At 52.8% G+C, this 19,313-nt stretch overlaps 1 protein-coding gene across 5 annotated transcripts in view; it reads right to left on the bottom strand.

Annotated features, from left to right (window-relative positions):
• The window catches only part of TSPAN9 (tetraspanin 9), a 203,105-nt gene that overhangs the window by 61,600 nt on the left and 122,192 nt on the right, over positions 1-19,313 (bottom strand). The gene's annotated exons all lie outside the window — the stretch shown is intronic.

Genomic DNA, 19,313 nt, shown 5'->3' with positions numbered 1-19,313 from the left:
CTCCTGACTCTGGAAGAACAAGTTATGGACCCAAGACCAACTAGGCCACATCAGCGATGGAGTCAGGGCCCTATGTACAGGAAGTGGGGATCTCCATCCACATGCCCCCACTCTTCCCAGGGCGGCTATGGCCAGGCCCGTCCCTTCTACATGCCGGCAGGATCAAGCCCTGTGCCTTGAGCATAGTGAAAGTTCGAGAAATGTTTACTGGAAGAATTTGCAGGAAAAGACAGTAGAGAATCTGTGTGGGTCTAAGGAAATGTGTTCATGAACAGAGCACCTGAGGCAGCTGCCCACTTTCCAATACACTCTCGGCCCGTATTCCCTGAACAACATGTTTTACAACATCGAAAGGAAAGCTGTAATTAGGTGTTCGGATACCTCTAGAACTTCTCTTTAAGCTGGGCACGGTGGCTCATACTTGGCATCCTAACACTTTGGAAAGCCAGGGCAGGAGGATTACTTGAGACCAGCCTAAGCAACATAGGGAGACCACATCTCTACAAAAAATTCAAAAATTCGCCAGGCATGGTGATATGTGCCTGTAGTCCCAGCTACTCAGGAGACTGAGGCAGGAGGATCACTTGAGCCCAGGAGTTTGAGGTTGCAGTGAGCTGTGATTGTGCCACTAGATTCCAGCCCATGTGACAGGGTGAGACCCTATTTCAAAAGAAAAATTTTTTTAAGTAAAAAATAACTTATCTTCAATGCAAAATAAGCTGTTGTGATCCATTGCACAGTCTAGCTATGACAAGGCAAAGACTGTTTCATCCTTGCTTTTGTCTTTCCTAGTATGAGTAGGTATTTGAATGAATAAATGAATAATGGAAGGAACCAGCACAGAATGGGGTGCAAAGCCTAGTGTGTGGTCCCCACAAGAGGACTGCCCTAACAACGCCTGCAGTTAGGACAGCCTGAAAGTCTTGCCACCCGCTGACGGTGGCCACCCAGTCTCCCGGTCCCTGTGGCTGCTCTCCCCTCCTCCCCACACCAAGAGCCAGCAGGCTTGCAAAAGGTCAGCCTGATGCTGAGTCTCCAGGGCTGTCCAGTCACAGAGCCGTAAAAGGAGACTTGAAATATCTCTCTGCATCTTTGGAAAAGAGCAATGGATGAAGGATGGCCCCACAGTCAGGAACCACCTCACAGGGAAAGGCCAATGTGCTCCTGATCCAAGATCTAAGATAGGCAGGGCCCTGTCCACTGAAGGGCAGAACCCAGAAATGATAGCCCTTCTTGGGCCTGCCTTCCCACCAAGAGCCCTCTATGCTGGGCAGTGTGGTGTGCTCTTCCCCAGTGGCACAGGAAGCAGGTCTCATGACTGTGAGACAGCCCCAGCCCAGCACACCAGGAATATCCCCAACAGGCCAGGCAGCGGGACTAAGCAAGCCTCCAGGCTTGGGTCCTCTAGCAGGTCCCAGGAAAACACATCAATATCAGATTCTTCTGCAGACCTCTCCTATGCCCCTAAGTCCCAGCCAATGGCCTAGGTATAGCAGAATCAACAAAACTTCATCTCTGCCTGCTCCAAAGACGCATCCCTGCCAACATCTGTGAGCTATGCTATGCCACAGACTGCGCATGTACCGCTGGAGGGTTGGAAAGGCGAGGCTCAGCCACCAGAGTGCCCACCCATGCACCCTAGACCCCTTACAGACATCTCCTAACCCTGAGGGTGCTTTACTCCCAGTGAGAATCCTCAGTCTGTTACCAGGCTGGGAAGGTAAAGAGCAAAATAGTGGCTAAGAGCACAGAAGGCTTTGAAATCAGTCAGACGAAAGGTAGCAGAGGTCCAGGGCCTGGGCCAAACTACTAGCCTCTTTGAAGAAACTTCTTCGATTCATTCTCCCCGCTCCACCTCTTTTTTTTTTTTTTTTTTTTTGAACAGATCTCACTCTTGTTGCACAGGCTGGAGTGTAATAACACAATCTCAGCTCACTGAAACCTCCACCTCCCGGAGTCAAGCGATTCTCCTGCCTCAGCCCTCCAAGCAGCTGGGACTACAAGCATGTACCACCACGCCCAGCTAATCTTTGTATTTTTAGTAGAGATGGGGTTTCGCCACGTTGGCCAGGCTAATCTCAAACTCCTGACCTCAGGTGATCTGCCCGCCTCGACCTCCCAAAATGCTGGGATCACAGGTGTGAGCCACTGCACCTGGCCTCATTCCCTTTTTTAGTTCCCTTCCACCTTCCCTCCATTTCTCTCTACTCATCTATATTCTCAAATCCCAGAGAAAGACGTACAAACAAATCTTTATAGTCTTCAAAAGATCCCCGTTTGAGAGAGCGCCTGTCTGACTGACTCGTAGCTCCTGACGCAGGACGTGTAGGCGCCCTCCCTCCATCCTCACAGAAGGTCCAACTTGGGCAGGTGCCCGACCCACACCAGGTGATGGGGGTCGGTACCACGGGGCTGGGCAAATACAGCTCCCTCAGGAGGTGCCACTCAACAGAGACAGGATAATCGTGATGACAAACTAAGGCAACGGCACACTTCCTCGAGTGTTGTGATAGGACAGTCCCTGGGCATCCCACTCAACGACCGCATGAGGCCAGCTGCATGTCACTGTCACTGTTCACAAGGAACAAAACTGAACCTAGAGAGGTCAAGCATTCTTGCTAGATCACACAGGCAAGGGTGACAGACACCCAAGGCTGCCCAACTTGGAGCTTACACACACGGCCCTCATCACAGCCACTGCACCGTCCCCGCCTCCCCCGGCCGCCCAAGGGAGGGAAAGGGCCACCTGTAAGCCCTTGTCTCCAGCATGTCGCTCTGCATTTGAGGGCTTCACTTCACAACAACTCAGACACAAAAGAAAACAGACATCCAGCAAGAGTGGCCGGCTGGCTGGCTGAGTGGCCCTGACAGCTGACATGTCCACCATGGTTTTCTGCAACTCCTGACCTCTTCGGGGGGCTCTGGCTATGTTCCAGGGGATGGATTGCCGGAGGATAAAGGAAGAAGAGAAATATCAGGCTTTTTTTTTTTTTTTTTAATGACCCAGATTCCAGCCAGATGCATTTGTTATTGGCAGTGGAGAGCCAGCGGGGCTAAGAACACAGGCAGCTGGTGATGTCTTAATCACTGCAGAGAGGAAGGAGGGGGCCTGAGGCACCCGGCCAGGCGGGCTCAGCCCCCAGTTCTAGAGTGCAACCCTTCCCAGTGCCTTCTCCTTCCCTTCGCCTTTTTCCTCTCTTCCTCCCCATTCCCAGGTCCTGCTTTTACCTTTTACTCCATCTCTGCCAAGGCCCTCCTCAGGAAGGCAGCTAGCGCCCCCCCCACCACGCCCAGCCCACCCAGACATGCCTGAGAAGGCCAGGTGAGAAGTCCCGGCCCTCAGAGCCCCACCCGGATCCCCAGCTAGTCTGGCCAATGCAGGCCCCAGAGATCTCCTCCTGGCCGTCCTTTTGAGAGCTCAGTAAGAGGCTTCAACCCTAGTTTAAACATGCAGTCTCAGGGGAGCATCCTAAAAGCACACAACACCCCTCCTTCTCCTTCCTGCCTGATCTCCACCGCGATGTCAAATCACTCAGGGCTGTGAGTTCATTCCTCATCTGTCCTTTGCTCCCTGCCCCGAGGAAGCTGGGGATGGTGGGAGACACAGAACACCTCATTCTACTGAAAAGAAAGCCAAAACAAAGCCTAGAGAAAACCAGAGCCCATGGAAAAAGTGGGGGCTGAGCACAGAACACAGTACCCACATCCAAAATCTGTGCACGTCCCATATTGCCTTGCCAAGGAGCATGGCCATGCCATTCCAGGAGGTATCATTATCCCACGCAAAACTCAGCTGGCCCCAACACACCCACCACACACCACACAACGAGCTGAAACCTCTTCATATGCTGTTTCGGTTGCTCCTTGGACCCATCTAGAAAGTAGTCTTATCATCCACCCATTTTACAGATGAGAAGGTCAAGGCTCTAAAAGTTAAGCACTTTGCTCTGCACTGGATGCTCAGGAAGTGATGACACCGAGAAGCAAGCTCACCTGTCCCTAGAGCGCGCGCTCTTTCCCCGTATTACATCTCGCTTTCCAGACCAGGCCAGAGAAGCTGTGGAAGCAGGGGAGGCAGAGGTGATCAGATGCTGGGTGAAGGGGTGAAGGGGTGCAGGCAGCAGACAGCTAAAGCCAGGGGGGTTTAGTCCCTGCAGGTTTTGGTCTTCTCCCCATCGCAAAGGAAAAAGTCTCTTAATTTCCTGGGGAAAGTGAAAGGGAGTTATATGGTCCTGGGTGACTCAACTCCCTCCTCTCCAAGAACAAGCCATCTGCCCAAACAGGGCCCTCACTGCTGCCTCAGTGACACAGGGCCTCTGGACATCACAGACCCAGCATGACAGAAGGAAAGGAGTGGCTCGTTCCCAACAACACCGGGCAGGAGCTTTCCAGATGACATTTCTATAGCTAAACAGATGTCAGAGAAGCTGGGGTATCCCTGACCGCCTCCCTTGCCGGTCACCTAGAGTGCAAGATCTAAGCCCAACACCAGCCAACTCAGGGGCATTGCCATCAGGGACCCCAGGCTGCTACGCCTCAGCCCCTGGCATTCAAGGTCTGGGCATGAGCCCCAGGGGCGGGTGGAAGGTTCAGCTCCTCAGCTATCTCCTAAATACAGTGACGTGAAGAGAGCTCAGCAGGGAAAGCACCATGAATAGCAGCCTGGGAACACCAAAGAAGGGGAAAGAGGAGGAAAAATCATTTGGTAAATGAAGCAGCAGGGCAACAGGCTGCCCTCTGAGTGGTCTCCCAGCCAGCCTGCCCCTTCTGGTCTCCTCTCCAGCCCTTCCTCCAACCGCAGTTCAAAGCCTACTCAGGAGGCTCAACTTCCCCCAGGACAGTGGGCCCTTGGGGTGGTGGCCTGGCCTAGACCTTCACCAGGACCCAGGGAGCCTGTGACGAGCCCGGGAGAAGAATCCTCAGAGCCCACTCACGGCCTTGGGGATCTGTGTCTGAAGGCTGGGGATGGGGGTTTTGGCCAAGGATGGGGGCCTTCTCCCCAGGGTGCCTGCAGAGCAAAAAGCCCACATGGGCTTTTTTGGGAAACAGGGAAAGGCAGCAGGTGACAACTTAGGGATCCACATGGTTGGATCTGGAAGCCAGAACCACCTGGGACAAATGGGCTTCCAGGCCCACTAGGGCTACTCTGGGTTCCGGTGGGTTCCAATTCAGCCCTGCAGGCCCCGTGCCTAGTGTGCCCTGGACACCAGAAACATCATCTCCTCTCTGTATAAGCCTCCCTACTGAGGAGATGTGTTTGAGAAGATCTTTGGGTGCTCTGAGGCGGTACAAAATCCTGTTGAAAGGGAGGCTTGATGCTGGAGAAGCTCCCCCTATCCTCCCAAGCCCTGCCTCCAGAACCCCAACTGCTCTGACCAGCGAGTGCCCAGTGTCAGCTTGGACACTCGGGGAAGCAAACACGATGTGGACCTGGGGCCATGTGGGCATGTGTGAGCACCTCCAAAACCTACTCCCACATCTGCATGGTCCCAGCAGAAGCCATCTGGCTGCTTACTCAGTAGTCACAGGATGATCCGGCTGAGAGCCCCACGGGCAGACAGCCCAACCAAGCAAATCTGTCCAACTCCTGCCAATCACAGCACAGACTCCCCAGCTCCCAGAGGGCCCAGGGCTGGGCTGGGCTGGGGTGGGGATGGGGAGGCCCTGAGCACAGATTGAGGTTACTTCCCAGCCCAGGACTCCAGGAGGGAGCAGAGACCAGAGCGACTGAGAAGGAAGCAGCGTGACCAGGAATGACGGATCAACCGCTGGGAACATGGAGCCATGTCCCTGTGATTCCGGGACACGCAGGTTTTCTGTGCTCATCCCTGTAAGTCCCCAGACAGAAGAAATAAGCCTGAGCAAGGTAGAAGGAGAGGTCCCGGTGGAATGTGCTCTGGACCAACGTACGTTCTCCACTCTGATGCAGGCTGTGCCCGGCCCACCATGAAGCCTGGGGGCAGCAGCAAAAGGCAGCTGGAGGGACAGGAGGGGCCCCTCCCACCCCCATGCTTCCCAGACAGCCCACGAGTGGGGTTCCCCAGGTGTCAGACGCTTGGTGCCTCAGCAGACAAGTGCAGGAGCCAGCAACAGGACTTGGGGCTGCCTGGTGGAGAAATTCCCCAGGGAACAAATCATTGCACACTGTTAGGGCCCTCTAGGAAGGTGGAGAGCTGGGTCAGAAACAGACATGCAGAACAACAGGAAGTCACAAAAAGAAAAACAAGGTAGCGATCCCAATTCCAATCAGCACAGCCCTGCCTAGGTCTCAGAGTACTTTCAGGATCAGCATCCCATTGTATCCCACTGACAAGTCTCCCAGGTTGGCCAGGCAAGTTTGGTTCTCACCTTACAGAGGAGATGCTGAAGTCAAAGATCCTCCCAGGGAGGAAATGGCAGAGCAGCAGGGGAGCCCAGGCCTTCTCACAGCCAGCTATGTCCTGGGGAGGTGGTGCACAAACCCCAGTTTACAGCACCCACCCTTCCCTGGGTTTGGATTCTCACAAGCGCCAGAGAAGCAGGTAGGACAGGTTCTTGAATCCACATCCAAGGTAAAGCATCCCTGGCTTTGAGCCCTGAGTTTAACGGGGCACTTGGGGGAAGGGGTGGGAAGGGTATGTGTTTGTTTTCGAAAGGGGTGGCAGATGGGAGAGCAGGCCAGGGTCAGGGGATGAGGGAGGTGGGCTGTCAGGGGCTGCCCTGGGTAGAAGGGCATGGTGAAGAGGGGAGAGCCAGGTGAGAGGCAGTGCAGCGCCAGGGAATAGCACTGAAGACATGTTCAGGGGGAGTGGGGGAAGGAGGAAGATACAAGAGCGCTCTTACTAATGACGATTGCTGGAGGGAGGAATTGGAACAATCGTAATTAAGGCTTCTAACAATAGGAAAGGAACCGCGACAGTTCCGTGTGTCAAACAGGGTGCAGAGCTTCTCCCCAGCGTAGTGAGGGTGCTTAATACAGCAGCCCGCCCCCTCACTGCCTGCTTAGCAGGCGTGAAGGCCCTCCCCTGCAGCGGAGAGGGTGAGTTCAAATCAACTTACTGCTGTGGCTGTGGCCCCATCTCCTGCTCAGGCCCAGAAACCACTTCCATTTCTTCCAACTCTGAAGTGGGAAATGGGGTAACAGGGAAGATTTACTCCCCAGCACTAAGCGAAGAAACTGAGGTCTGAGGAGGCAAACCCAACATGGGTGCTTCCAGCCTGGAACCCAGAGCTCCTGCCCCGACCCAGCCCCACAGCGGGCAGCTGCTCACTCCAGACTGTGAGCTCCAGGCATGGCAAAAGCTCGGGCAGCGCTGCCCAGGCAGTGAGTTCCAGCACACTGAGCATGCGCGCAGTTGGGTCAGGCGGTCCCCTCCCTGGGTCTCAGTGTCCCCACCTATGAGACAGAAGAAGCTCACAGCTGGTCCATCACTCTACCAACACTGCTATGAGGATAAGGAAGATAACCTATCTCAATAATCATCAGCTCCTTCAAAACACAAAAGAAACATATATAACCACAGAATGTCAAGGCCTGAAGAGCACTCAGAGATGAGCTGGTCCAGGTCTATCATTTTCCAGATGTGAAAACTGAAGCCCAGAGAGGGAAGTAGCTTGCCCAGGGTCACACGGCTAGTTAGCAGGCATGCCAGGGACTAAAACTGAGGTCTCTGGGACCAATTCCCCACTCTTTTCCACTCTGCCACTTTGATCCCAGATACAAGTGAGCGAAACTGGCATGCATCTTCTAAGAAAAGCTGCATGCCTGCGCTTCTAGGAGCAGGGAGGAAACGCGGGATGCACAGCCAGGCACCCCAGGATCCCACAGGCTGTTAGGGTAGCTGCCCAGCCCAGCCCCTCCCAGCCCCAGGTTGTAAGTCGTCTCCATTTAGGTGGGAAGACCGAAAACTAATCGGCAGTGCCGAGAATCTTGTCAATATTCCTCCCACGGCCTCTACAGAGTGGCTTTTGTGAAACATGCACTTTTCAGATTCCCCTCCTCCCAGCCAGCAGGCTGAGAAAGGGGCAGGTGAAGGGGGGCTGAAGGGGGAGAGAGGGGGGCTTCGTTGCAGCTCTCTTTAGCTGCCATAAATGGGAACAAATTGAGCACCTCGTGCACTTAGCTTCTCTTCTGACTGCATCAGTGTTCCTCCCTCCTCCCTTGCTCTTTCCTGAGGGTCCCCCAACCTCCTCCCAAAACGGGCCTCTGCGCCCCAGGGATTGGTCACGATGAGTGTCCTAAATGGCTCAGACATCACAGAGCTCCTGCCCAGGGCCCAGGCTTATCAGCCTGACAAGCTGTCGCTCTGATTTGGGTCCAATGAGCCCTTGCCAACAAGCGGGGGAAGCCCCCCTTGAGAGGGCAGGGGGCAGAGTGAGGCTTCAAAACACACGCGCCCTGACTCTATGGAGAACAGAAGGCACAGGATCCTCACCGCCAGCAACTGCTGCTTCCTTAGAGACCCCTGCAGACACACTCCCCAGGTCGCCTGCCCGGCCACAGTCCCATGTTCTCCAGACCTTCCTCCACCGGGCGTTCTTTAATGCCCTTCCCCACATGATCCAAAGTGCCATTGCTAAAAGGGGTCTTCTGCAACCAGCACACTGTTCTACCCAAGCAGTTCCTTGCACTCCACAGATATGTTCAACACCCTTTTGCACCAGCCCCTTTCTCTGGCTTCCAATATCGCCATGTTTTTCCTGCCTCCCCTTCCTCCACCCTCCCCACCCCCTACGCTTGTCCACAGCCCCTTCACTGGATAGGCGTCCTCCCATGTGTACATCTTCCATCCTCCAGATCCTCAAGCCCTCTCATCTTCACCCTTCTCATAGTCCCTGGAGAGCCTGCCTCCTCTACAAAGCCTGTTCTGATCAGAAAACAAATGGCAGGTGCTGGACATGAACACAGACACTCAGCGCCCCCTTGCTAAGCAAGAGCACTGCGCACCATCCCTGGTGCTCACCCCTGACCTGCACCCGCTAGAAGGCAAGCTGGCTCCTCCACCCTCTTGTCTCTGGGTGCCCCATTCACTCCTCAGGTCTGCAGTGTGTGTACAAGTGCTCAGCTGAACCCTGGGGGAGGGTGGCAAGGCGTGAAAGATAAGAAGTCTCTAGGCTAGGTGCAGTGGCTCACACCTATAATCCCTGCACTTTGGGAGGCCAAGGCAGGAGGATTACTTAAGGCCAGGAGTTCAAGAACAGCCTGGACAACACCGTGAGACCCTGGTTTCTATAAAAAATTAAAATAAAACATAAAAACAAGGTTTTATGCATAAAGTTTATAAAACATTCACGAAACTTTACGGAAAGACATTAAAGAAGACCTAATGTATGGTGAAATATACCGTGTTCATGAATAGAAATAGGTAAGTAGAATACTATTCATATTTATAGTAGAAATATAAAGATAACCCTGTAATCCCAGCACTCTGGGAGGCCAAGGCAGGAAGATCACTTGAGGTAAGGAGTTTGAGAACAGCCTGGCCAACACAGCAAAACCCCATCTCCACTAAAAATACAAAAATTAGCCAGGAGTGGTGGTGCATGCCTGTAATCCCAGTCACTCGGGAGGCTGAGTCATGAGAATCACTTGAACCCAAGAGGCAGAGGTTGCAACGAGCTGAGATCGTGCCGCCGTACTCCAGCCTGGGAAACGAAGAAAGACTCTGCCTCAAAAAATAAAAGAAAGAAAAACAAAGATAGCAATTCTCCCCAAGGTGATGAATGAATTCAATGACAGGCCAATCAAACTATCAGAAGGGTCTGGGGGAAGAGAGGGTGGCTGGTTGGATGACTGATCTTTGGTGAAACAGGACAAACTGATTCCAAAATGTATGCAAAAGAACAAAGGACCAAGAACAGCCAAAATACTCTTGAAAAAGCTTAAGATGAAAGGATTTGCCCTGCGAGACATTGAGATTTACTATAAAGCTGTAGTAATGAAGACAGTGTAGCACCAGGATAGACAGATAGTCCAGTAGGAAGACCCAGGCATCTATGGAAACACAGGTGGCAGTGGAGGTCTAGCGGAAAGGTGGACTAGTTAATCAATGCAGCTATGGAGGAAAAATCAGAGCCCTAGCTTATACACAAATATAAATTGCAAATATATTAATGACTTAAATATAAAAAGAAAAGCTTTCAGAACTACAGTCCAGGAGCTCATCTTCAGTCATTTACTCATTCACTGAACCATTTACAGGCACTGATTATATTGCGACAAGCACTGTCCACCCACCAGGCTGTAAAGATGAAGCAGGGCTCAGTGGCTCATGTCTGTGATCCCAGCACTTTGGAAGGCTGAGGCAGGAGGACTGCTTGAGCCCAGGAGGTTGAGACCAGCCTGGGCAACATAGCAAAACCCTATCTCTACAAAAGATGCAAAAATTCGCTGGGCGTGGTAGCATGTGCCTACAGTTTGAGCTACTCAGGAGGCTGACGTGGAAGGATTGCCGAGCCTAGGGAAGTCAAGGCTGCAGTGAACCATGATTGTGCCACTGCACTCCAGCCTTGGTGACAGAAGTGAGACTCTGCCTCAAAAGAAAAAAAAAAAGACATCCATGAAATAGCATGTATTTCTTAAGTACATAAAAAGTACACTCTAACAAAGAAGAGACTGAAAATTTGACTATATTACAATAAAGAATCTCTGTTTACCAAGACCCCATGAAGAAACTGAAAAGACAAACTATAAACCGGAAGCTACATACTGTGTTTGCGATACATTTAATTAACAACAAATTCGTATTCAAAACATAAGTAAATCTCCTAAAAATTGTTAGAAAAAAATGCAACTAAAGGCCAGGCGCGGTGGCTCACGCCTGTAATCCCAGCACTTTGGGAGGCCGAGGCAGGTGGATCATGAGGTCAGGAGATCGAGAGCATCCTGGCCAACATGGTGAAACCCCGTCTCTACTAAAAATACAAAACAATTAGCTGGGCATGGTGGTGCACGCCTGTAATCCCAGCTACTCAGGAAGCTGAGGCAGGAGAATTGCTTGAACCCAGGAGGCAGAGGTTGCAGTGAGCTGAGGTCGTGCCACTGCACTCCAGCCTGGCACCTGGTGACAGAGTGAGGCTCTGTCTCAAAAAAAAAAGCAACTAAATAGAAAAATGGACAAAGACAAACAGAAATTCACAGAAGATGAAAGAATGGCTAAGTAACATATGAAAAGAGGTCCACTAGTAATCAAAGAAATGCAAATTAAAACCATTATAATGTAGCTTTTTATAACCACTGTACTGGAGGAGAATGCCAAAAATCATTTCTCATTGACTTTCCACTGGTGGAAATGGCTACTGATCCATCCTCACTGGAAAACAATCTGGCATTATCTAGGAAAGGTGGCATGTACATGTCCTGAAGCTCCACGGTGCCATGACACTCCTTCTGTCTATCTAGAGCCGTGCTCCTCCAAGTGTGGTCCATGGAAATGCTTCAGGCTTAGAAACTTTTTCCAGCAATCTGACATTGCCAGAACATCCCAGCGCACCATCAGCTGACTCCTTCAGGTATGGCTGAGCTCGTCAGGTGAGTCACATGTGCTCTGAGCTGTGTCCTAGTCACTTGCAGCAGGACCACCTCTGAGAACTGGAAACTTAAAAGATGGTCCTGCACCACAGATACTTCCAGAAGCACTGTCCGAAAGAAATGCTTGCACGTGTACAACAGAAAACTTATACAAGAATGTTTACAGAAGTGTTGTTTAGAAAAAAAGAGGAAATAACTCAAATGTTCATCACCAGAAGAATAGACTGAAGCATGTTCATGTAGTGAAATACGACACCAGTGAAAAGGTGTGCACTCTGGCCACAACTGTCAATGTGCATGAATCCAGAAACATAACGCTGAATTTTTAAAAGTACATTCAGAATTATTCTGTTTATCAGAAGTTTAAAAATCAGCCAAACTAAATGATGTAATGCTTACGAATGCTGATATATGTGGAGTATGCGTCACATAAGATTCAAGGAGCATGGTGCTCTCTTGGGGAGAAACGGGGGGTCACGGAGGCTCATGGGTATAGAAAGTACTCTATTTCAGAAGCTAGGCACTGGGTAGAGGTTTGGCTTATGACTTTTTTAAGTACATGAATTTACATATGACGTATTTTGCAATTGTCACTTATTTTAGGTGATAGTGTTTGTGGCAGAGAAAGTTACCTGGACCTGGAGCTCTGTGTTATGTGTCCTGGTCAGCCCAGGTCACAAGCCAAGCTGCCCAGCAGAGTCCAACATTCACCAAAGGGCCCATGGGGTCCCCACAGTGACCACCAGCCCAGCTGGCTGGATCCAGGACCCACTCATCACCCCTAGGACAAAGGGAGGCAGGAGAAGGATGTGGGGCTGCCCCTTCTGGGAGGCCCGGCGGCGAGTGTAGAATGTGGCAGGTGCAGCTACAGGCCTCGGGGTCAGAGACCACATCCTCCTCCACCGCCTCTCACCTATCTATACCTTTCATTCCAACAAACCTCGCTGGCCCTCCCGGCTGCCCCAATTCTCCCATATACCCCGAAGGCCCAAAGACATTCAGAACAATCCCCAGCCCAAGAGACACCTGGGGCTCCTCCCAGGACTGGCATTGTCATCCCAGTGGTCCACGCTCCAGCCCGTGGGCACCTAACTTCCTATTCATACCCTCTCACTGTGGAACCACAGTGATACTAACCACAGCTCCTGTGCGTGAAGTCCGAGACACCAGGCAGCCTGCTGAGCAGCAGACCTGCATCATGCACACAGCACCTCCCGCAGGGTTCAGCATCACCCTGTACGAGACGCGCTATTGTCCGAGGTGAGGAAATCCAGATACCAAGAGGTTAAGGATCGCCTTCAAAACAGAGCCCTCACTTCTGGAGGTGCCCGCTCAGGAGGGGCTCCGTCCATGTAAAAGCTGCTGGGCTGACGTGAACGTCCGCCCTAGTGAAGAACCCCTGGAGTGGAAAGAAACCTTCCTGAAAGCAGGGCCCTCTTCTTCTCTTTGGCCAGTCACTCACTCCCTCCAGCCACTAAAAACAGGTCTCCCTGCGTGGTCCTGATGCAGTAAGCTAGCCACTGCAAAGGAGATTTGAGACCCTGCAGCCTTCCCTGCCCAAGGGTTTCTCCGGTTCTCCTGGGAGCCTTCAAAGTTTGCTGGGGCACGCAGGAGAGGAGGTAGACCCCGTTTGAATCAAACCAGGGACTCAGTAAGCGAGAAGAGGTTTCCGATCTCCCCTGGAGTCCCACGGCTAGTTAGGTAAGAGTTGAGACAGAAGCCACATCTTGACCTTGTGCTGCTCCCCCGCCTGACTGCATGCCATTTTTAACATCCCGCCAGGATCGGACCCCAACCCCCCACCCCTTCTGCTGGCAGATTAGCTTTCAAATGTGAGCAGGGACAAAGCTGGCTCAGAAGACTTAACTCTGCCCGATGGGTTTAGCTCGGCTTCAAAGCTTCCTAACTGGAACCAAATAAACGGGCATATCACAGCTGGAAAGGAGAGGCCGGAAAGGGGGAGAAAACGGAGGCATCTCTCTAAAGCTGGATTACCTACAGCGACAGCTTGCGCCCGAGTGACACAGCAAGACCTGTCACGGTGGTCTCTGCCAGAAAAACAAAACAGCCCTGTCCTAGGAGCCCTGAAAACCACTGAAGAGCATCCCCGGGCATTGCTGCACACCTTCGTACAGGCTAGCGCCCCCCAACCTCGGAACCCACTCCAAACTCTCCACCCCCAGAAGCTGCTCCTGAAGGGTGCCACCCAGGCTGGCATGACCCTTTGTTTCTCTGGCTTCGGCCCATTTCATGTGTCCGGGAGGTGCGGCCTCCCCCTTGGGCTGCTAGCTCTCCCCTGGCATAGGCTCTGGATGAATGTGTTCTCTCTTCCTTCCCTTCTCCCTGCCCTGCACCCCCGAGTCTCATCTAATCAGCAAACTCCTATTCATCCTTCAAAACCCAGGTGTCCCTCGCTCTACCCTGTTATCTCTATGTCTTGTCTTTATTAAGCAGTATTAATTACTCCGTTAAGGAGCTCTATTAAGCAGCTACTGCTCAGAACTGTGATTATCTGCTTATGTGTCTGACTTCTCCACACAACTCTGAGCAGCTCAAGAGCCTGGATTACAGCAGGTGCTCAACTAGCCACAGAGCATCCACCGGCCCTTTCAGTGGAAAAAAACAGGCCACAGGATTCACAAATTCTTTTTTGCAAACTAAGGGGGAAAAAAAAAAAAAGGAAGGCTCTTTTTTTCCTCACCTCTCTTTGCGATGGGAATAAACACTTTAGAGCAGGCAAGTCAGAAAGTAGTCACGTGGGCGCAGAGGGGCAGAAAGGACAAGTCAGGCCACCAGGGCTCTGGGTGCAGGCCTGCTGCTGCCTCACCCTAGAATGCTCTCACCTCTCCTTTGGCATCCCTGTGTTCAAATGCTCAGTGCAGGACGAGCCAGATGACCTCCCGATTCCACGACTTCCTGGCACGAGAAAACTGATCTGCCCTGTGCGAGCCCAGTCAGCTCCTGTTCTCCCCAACTGGAGGCTCCTGTGCACGGGGCGGGCATTCAGTAAATAGCTGTGGCATGAGTGAATGGACTCAATTGGGACCCCAACACCCTGAGAAGCCACAGAAGGCCTCAGGCCACAGAGCCTGCCACCAAGTTCAGCCAAGGGCAGCCAGGCACATGGAGGTAGGAGCAAGGGAGGCCAAGGCCTCTCCATTTGGGGAAGAGGCCAGAGGGTGTCTTCTGTGCTTTTCATGGACAAGGGCAGAGGGCTCAGTGGCCATCTCCCCACACTAGAGAGGGCTGCTTACCCTGTTTAAACTGGGACTTTCTCTTCTCTACCCGCCTCCTCCCTACCCCCTCCTGATTGACACCAATGCTGGCTCTGACAAGATTTAAAAATAGATATTAAGACAAGGAAGTTTAATTTTTAATGCTGTGGAAAGGAAGTGAACACAGAGCTGGCATTCCCTCACGGCCACATTCCAGGGGTCTCAGGGTATCTGCCAGGCCCCACACCTGTCCCCCCACGCCCCCAGCAGAGGCAGGCCTGACCCACCCTGAAGATCTCCTTGCTGCAGCCCTCTAGGAAGAAAGCCTGAAGCCCTCACACCTGAGCAGTCTGGGGAGGCCCTAAGTGCCTCTTGCTGCCCAGGTTAGCCTGTGTCTCCTCTGCCTGGAGAGGCCAGGCGAGGCCAGGTCTGAACCTGAGCTCCCTCCCACTCACTACTTCTGTTCTCAGACAGAAGGCACCCAGACTCCTTATGACACTCCGGGACACCCGACACTGACCGTGCACAGACCCCAGCCCGAGTCCCCAGAGGCACTCATGACATGGCCGAACCAGTACTGAGCATGTGCCAGCAATGCCGACGGAAAGCCCGACCATGCTGCCTGCACCCAAAGGCAGCGAGCATCCGAGGGGCCTGACCTCAATTAAGGGAGTTTAATCAGGGCCCCATCAGCACTCCACCCGGGGCCACCCTTCGCCAACCTTTCCCCTGCTCCAGCAGGCTGGCGGAGCACGGCCTCCTCAGCTAATTAGCCTTCATTAACGGAGCGATCCACAAGGAATAGGCTTTCCAATGGGCCAGAATGTCACTGCTCTGCCAGCCATAATTTAAAATGATGGGACAGCTCTGCTGGCAAGCGTGAGAAGTGACCATTATCCTGAGTAGCAATTATGCCAGCAGCCCCAGCCCCGCCCCGCCCCGACCCCTCCATATGAGACAGGAACTTGATTTAGGTTGGGAAGAGCTTGGAAGGGGGCACCCAGGAAGGGGGCACCTGACCCCAGCATTCAGAGGTCCCTTTTCCAGCCCACCCCTATACTCTCTTCTCTACTCACAGTTTGAAGCTCTGAGCCTCCTTTGCCCTCTGGGAGGGGCTTAGAATCATTTAATCTCTACTTGGAGTATTCTACCAGATGGTCCTGGAAGGACCCAGGCATGGCGCTGACTGAGGAAAATGCCCAGATGGTTTCTACTGCCAGGAGAACCATCTCCTGGGTGGGTGTACTTATTGGGGAACAGGACCCTCAGTATGGGGAAACTCTTGTCCCAGTTCAAGCCTCCTATTCCCTACCCACTAAGAAGCCATCATCGCCTTTAGCCCTGAGAGTCGGGGCAGGAGATGCAGAAGACAAACAGGAGAGGGGACTCAGAAGTGACCATGGACTCCCTCTCCTCCACCCTCACCTTGCTGCCCTCCTGGAGGCCCCAGATTCCCACAGTGCACTGGGCTGCCAACATGACTAGAACTGTCTGGTTGAAGTCGCAGTGTCAGGAGCAGACCTGGGCCCCCACCAGCAAGCAGGCGCCCAGCAGCCTGTAAGGCACCTGCCCTTTGCTTAATGAGGAGGGCGACCATGGGCTGCATGGCTCCACCTCCCAGCCTGCCCCCAGTGATGTCACCCAGCCCTCCGCAATACTAGTACCCTAGAAGCTCCACCCAGTGGTAAGGAACCAGGCAGGCCCAGGAGGGGTTGCGGCATACAACAGCTGCACCTCTCCTCCACGTGGGAATCCTCCCAAGCACTCAGAGGCAGGGGGGTGTGGCAGCAGCGGTTGAGTTTGGAGAAATACCAGGTAGGCTCCGGGATCTATGGAAAGAGCTCTATCTATTGATTGCAGGCCTCAGGTTCAACTCTAATGCTTCAGAAAAGCCTCCTTTTTGGATCTGAGCCGAAAGATTCTAAGTTAATGCTACAGAATTCCTAACAATTGCTCCCGGTCCCAGAGGGCTGGACTTGACCCACCCTGCATGCGCCCCCTGGCCCCCTGCACAAGACAGCAGCAGAGGCCTCCCAGGGACCCTGACTTGTCAACATCCCACCTGCGTTTGAGGTTTTCTCTTCTCATTCAGCTCTTTCCTCTCCTCCTTCCCCAGTACCAGGTCAAGCACCAGCCTGCAGGAAGTCTTCATCCTGAGTGGAGCACAGTGCCCCACCACCCCCAAATCCTGGCCGACACCCTGGCTCACCCGCTCCTCCACCTCCCAAAACACACAGTGGCAAACACGCTTACACACAAGCACGCACGTCTGTTCTGCTACACTCCCCATCTAACCTAAGGTCTGTCTTAGTTCATCATCTCATTTGCTACTGGCATACAAGAAGTGTATCTTTGAGATTCTATTTTTCCCAGCTTATAGCATGTCATGGGAATTCTGAAAATATTAAGTAATCACAAAAGTCTGAACGCAGGAGAGAACAACTCCTTGCCTGGTAAGGGAGTGTAATCGGAACCTTCTAATTAGGAAGAGACAGCAAGTTCCCTCGCTATCAACCATAAAGAGAAACTATTTCACCAACTAGCCTATTAACCTCTGCCAAGCTTTTAAGGGTAGACGGGAAGAATCGCTTGTCATCCCACAGCTGCAGCGCTAGGAGAGCCTTTATCAGAGGGAAGCGTGAGATCTAACTTCTCTTCCCCAGCAAGTGGAACTCGGGAATCACCCCCACATAACAACACATGGATTTACAGCTCTGGCCCTTCAGGCATTCACTCACAGACATATAATGAGGGCCTACTATGCACAGGGTACAGATCACTATACTAGCCCGTAAGGAGGTCCCCAAACCACATTGGGTCCATCCTGGAGAAGAAAGGCACCTCAGGCAGTTATACCAAATCCAGCCAGCAGGTGGCAGGGTGGGGGTGGGGAGGAGAGAGCGTAGCTGAGTGAGGTTACAGGCCCCAGGGTCTTCCTAAGAAGGCTTACTATAGGCAGGGTGGGGTGAAACAGAAAGGTTAAGTTGAGACTACGAAAAAGGACAGGGACGGAAGCAGCTGTGAAGAATGAAAAGGACAGATCTGTGAGTCCAAAGGCATCAGAGAGGCACACACCAGTACGTGGCTGACAGATGCTGGCAGATGGATCACAGGATCAGGAGGTACCTGCCCACAAGGCATCCAGGGACATTCCAGGGGTGCTCACCACCAGAAAAAGAAATGAGACCACCTGCCCCAGCTTCCAGAAAACTCCAGGCATATGACAGGTAACAGCCTCACGAGGTGGCTGGAGGGCCCAGCCCACAGTGACAACTGGAGGAATCCAACTCAAGTTATCTCAGACCAGTCTCCTTGGAAAAGAAACCCAAGCCCCAGGTGCAGGAGGGGCTTCTCTCCCCAAGAGAGAAGATGAGGATACCTGCCCCACACCCTAGATGGCATGTAACTAGTGAGATGAGGACAGTGAGGGAAGTCATCACGACAGCCCTGTTGGACTGGAAAGGAAGGCCAGTACTTCCGGGACCAAGTGATTGGCCCAAGGTGACACAAGAAGCTAATGCAGAACCAAGACTAGAGCCCAGTCTTCTTTCCTCCCAGCCCTGCGCCTGCCATCCTATGGGGACAGTTAACCCCTCCATGCACACCCCCACCCTAAAAAGTTTTTCAGCTCATGTGGACCACTCCACACAAAAGCTGAACGAACGCCTCTTCGGCACAACTGTTTCTTCCCAACTTCACTCTGAATGACCTTCTGCCCCCAATGCTCCTCCCGGACCACGGGCAGCTGACAGCCTCCAGTGGGCAGGACAGACTCCGGGGCAGAGCCAAACATCTGTGCTATGTCAGGGCTTGGGTGAAGAAAGGCAGAGATGGCAGTTGGGATAAAGGAACAATTCAAAATGAATTTAGGAACTTTTCATATTTTCCTAACCAGTATTTCTTATGCACGTGCATGTATGTGCGCACAGCCTCCAGAGTCACACAGAGGACAGAGAACAATTCCCAGCTGCCCTACCCATTCATACCTTCTCTAGAAAAGTGCCTCTCACCAAGGACAGGGGCACCCTGCGTATCTCCCTTTGTCCCTTCCGGTCACTGGGGCTCCCAGAACCTGGGAGCACGTGGCTGGCCAGCTCCCTGCCCAGTCCACTGCAGTCCCTCAAAAGCAGCAGCCAGCCACCCGATGGCAGCATGCCCCCTCCTTTCCCACCCAGACTCCAAGCCGGGGGCATATCTGAGGGCTAGCAAGCAGGTCTATCGGCTTGGGACAGGGGCTCCTCCTCTTTTTCCTGGGATTCACTGAAAGAAGTGAGATGTGGCTGTTATACCCCCCCTCCTCCAACCCACTCCCATAAAATGCTGCAGATTGTACTCTTGTGCATTCAGGAGGAATACAAGAAACTCAGAAAGACATTCTCACTGTGCCTCTCTCCAGCTCAGGCTCACAGCTGTTAAAAAATCTGACCCACAGCCATTACTGCAGGCTGCCCAGTGGGAGGCACTTCCAGCATGGGTTTTCTTGTAGGGGAACGAGGTGGTGCCAAACTTTGCAAGCCTCCTAGGAGTCCAGCAAATCTCTCCTGGAAGGCAGGCAAGCTGGAGCCCCCATTCAGCCACCAAAGAGAGGG

The sequence above is a fragment of the Saimiri boliviensis genome, chromosome 7 (assembly GCF_048565385.1).
Source record: "Saimiri boliviensis isolate mSaiBol1 chromosome 7, mSaiBol1.pri, whole genome shotgun sequence".
Lineage (NCBI taxonomy): Eukaryota > Metazoa > Chordata > Mammalia > Primates > Cebidae > Saimiri > Saimiri boliviensis.
The sequence above is the reverse complement of the archived record's forward strand: the minus strand, read 5'-3'. Positions and strand labels throughout refer to the sequence as shown.